The 3,063-nt window shown below is 42.1% G+C and overlaps 1 long non-coding RNA gene across 1 annotated transcript; it reads left to right on the top strand.

The window, feature by feature from the left end:
- The first annotated feature begins 447 nt into the window (after positions 1-447).
- Positions 448-2,332, top strand: LOC105357216. The gene is made up of 3 exons (XR_002293262.2): positions 448-872; positions 995-1,158; positions 1,738-2,332. It is a non-coding gene; the product is annotated as an uncharacterized LOC105357216 (long non-coding RNA).
- Positions 2,333-3,063: the final 731 nt, after the last annotated feature.

Here is a 3,063-nt window from a genome sequence, read left to right as displayed (position 1 = left end):
TCAGGTTCATCCTGCAGCCTTCACTGTGAGAAGAGGCCTATTAAGACTGGACAAACCTAAACAGGGTGTGTGTGTGTGTGTTCGTGTGTGTGTGTGTGATGCCAGGCCACTACTTGCTACTGGGTCTCATCCCAACTCCTCAGCTTTGATGATGAGGACTTTGAAGCCTAGTGTCAGGCATCAAAGACATCAGAACTGAGCTGCAAAATTGAGGAGCCTCTGTGTGTGCGTGTATGTGTTAATGTCATGGGGGTGCACGACTCAACACCTCCACACCCACCCCATCCCACCCCCAGGTGCTGCACTTCCTGAGGGGGAAGACGAAGCAGCAGTGGATCTGAAATCTCTCAGTGATGCAGTTAGTCTCTTTTTGCCCCCCCCCCCCATCACTTAAAATCTGGGGTGGTGTCCGGTCTGCACACGTGACCGCAGCAGACCTCACATACACAAGTAATGCAGCAAAAAAAAAACAGATCGCTCCCTAAAATCTGATTGGATGTGGCCACAATGGGGGTTGTTGCTACAAACTTTTGAGCTCTGTTTCCATGGCGATAAGCTCTGACATCTCTGGTCCTGATTGGGGTGGGGGATTATTTGGACGGAGGAACATGTGCCCTCTTTCAGACCGTCCAGGTTAAAACCAAAACAAAAATCCAGCCTCATGCTTCTACAGGCGAAACTGGTGAACTCGTGTGACCTCGTCCTGGAGGGGCGGGGGAGCCGTTTAACCCACCCACGCACACACCACCCATCCTCAGTGACGCATCAGCCCAAAGGGATATTTCCTTTTAGATAATTGGACTCCAATACCTGGATAATTAGGCGAGCGAGGGTTTGCGATGGAGGCCGTCGCAGCATCCTCGTTAAGCCTGGTAAGGTGGAAGTTTTTGCTTGTGAATATAAAATCAGAGGTTTGATCCAGAAGGAGAAGAAAGAAAAACCGGAGGAAGACGCGTTTACAAGCAGAAATGTGCAGCTCCTTCTCTGATCCCAGCAGGTTCATTTGAGTTCAGCTCAGAGACCAGCAGGGGTGCTAGACACAGGAGAGGGAGGGGGGAGCTGTGTTTGGAGATGAAGAACTGAAATGACCCCGACGTTGAGAAAAAGGCAGCGATGGAGAAGATCTGTTTGTGTCGGCTGTGTGAGCTCTCTGTTCAGGTTTGAAATTAAATTCTGCTAATAATCCCAGCAATTTTATTATTATTTTTATTATTCAAGACCATATGAATCCAAATCATATTTTACGTCACTTCAAGAGTTTCTCATTTTCATCCAGCAGATGGAAGCAAAGTTTTTCTTTCTCCAAGCTGAGTTGATCAGTTTTGAAGCCCACATTTGAGTTTAAATGACTATAAAATAACTTTTATTTGTATTAAACAAATATAAAGGTTTTTGAGCCACCCGAAAAAAGGCGGATAAGAATTACAAAAAATGTTTTTTTTTTTAATTTATATAAATTCCTGCATTGAACTAGCAAAAATATTTATTAGTGCAACTCTTTAAATATTAAAAAGTTTAAATTATATTATATATATATATATGTATATTTTTTTTCTTTCTTCCAAATTGTTTTAATCAACTGAACGCCAATGAAAATCTAAAATTTTGAATTTTAAAAAATATTCTAGTCTTTAACTCAAGAGTCCATCCTTCATTGAGGCTCTTTGCATGAATTCCTGCAGAATGTCTTGGTGACTCAGAGGCCGACCTAACTGACCTGCTCCTCTGTGTTGGCAGGTTTGACATCTCACACTTCCTCTACACACAGATGCCTTTAGCATTAAAGGCGGGTGAGTTTGGCGGCCGATCACATGATGGTTACTAAACCAGGAACTGGTGCTTTCAGCCATTAAGCTGTAAAATAAAAGGAAGCATGTTTGTTTAATGAGGTACAAAAGTATTTGTCAGTAAGCGATTCTGCAAGTTAAAAAGTTGAGCAAGAATTGTGTCCTTCACAAAACCCACTCCATTGAAAATTGTGGGTTTTTTGTATTTTCTTGTAGGATTTGCTCATTGAGGACATGTATCAAGAAAATTAAGATTAAAATTGTGTTTCTGAGTATTTACTTATTCAAATTGTGGTGAATCAAAATCAGATAAAAAATGCTGTTTGTAAAAGCTTGTAGTTGTTAAGTACAAACTACAATTGGCAAGTCACACGCTTCCTGTTTCCCTTCATTTTGATCATCCACTTGCAGAAAAACAGATCCATGCGCGTCTTTGTTTTCCTCGTCTGAGCTGGAATCTGGATCAAAGCCGTACAGTTTGATAGCTCTGATCTACCCCACCATTTCTGTTGCACCGGTAATTTTAGGTTGGGGGTGTGAGGGGCTGTCAGTTAGCGGGAGAGAGTGTAAACAAATGGATGATGGGAGATGAGGGTAAACTTATCTGTGCCAACGGTCCCGCCCACAACTCAGAAGTGAATTTCTAATAAACTCCTGCCGCTCTGCAGAAACTATGTCCTAAAAAAAATGACAGTTTTTTGATTTTGGCTAAAAATCACAATTAAAAGACCGACAGGGAACGCTTTTCAAATACATCAAAAGGTGATTGGAGTGCAGCTTTAACCCTTGTGCTATCTTAGATGACCCCACCCTTACTTTGACGTGTTCTCCCTACACGACAAAGGTGGATAAAGGTGGAAAGATTTCATGTAATCCGTGGACACCAGTGAAGATCACAAATCATTGAAGAAAAAAGGTTCAGAGCACGGTCTAGTGGGTCTAGATCAGTGTTTTTCAACCAGTGTGGGAGATGGTCAGGTGTGCCGTGGGAAATTGCCCTCATTAACTGAAAAATTAAACATTTTCCATCTCCAGGATTTCAGCTCTCTGTTCATCCAAACAGGCCCTGATAAAACACTGATGAGTTAGGAATATAAAAGATCGTAAAATACTTTTTCTTTGCGTTCATTTTATTTTATTGATAAGAATGACGTACCGCGATTCAGCTGCAACTCCGGCTGTATTTTGGAAAAGTCCCGCCCCTTTAACTGTCTCCACCAATCATTCTTGGGGAGCTTAATCACATGTCATCAGTCTGACCAATCAGAAGTGGTTC

The sequence above is a fragment of the Oryzias latipes genome, chromosome 24 (genome assembly GCF_002234675.1).
Source record: "Oryzias latipes chromosome 24, ASM223467v1".
In the NCBI taxonomy this organism is placed as follows: Eukaryota; Metazoa; Chordata; class Actinopteri; order Beloniformes; family Adrianichthyidae; genus Oryzias; species Oryzias latipes.
This window is presented reverse-complemented; position numbering and strand designations above follow the sequence as displayed.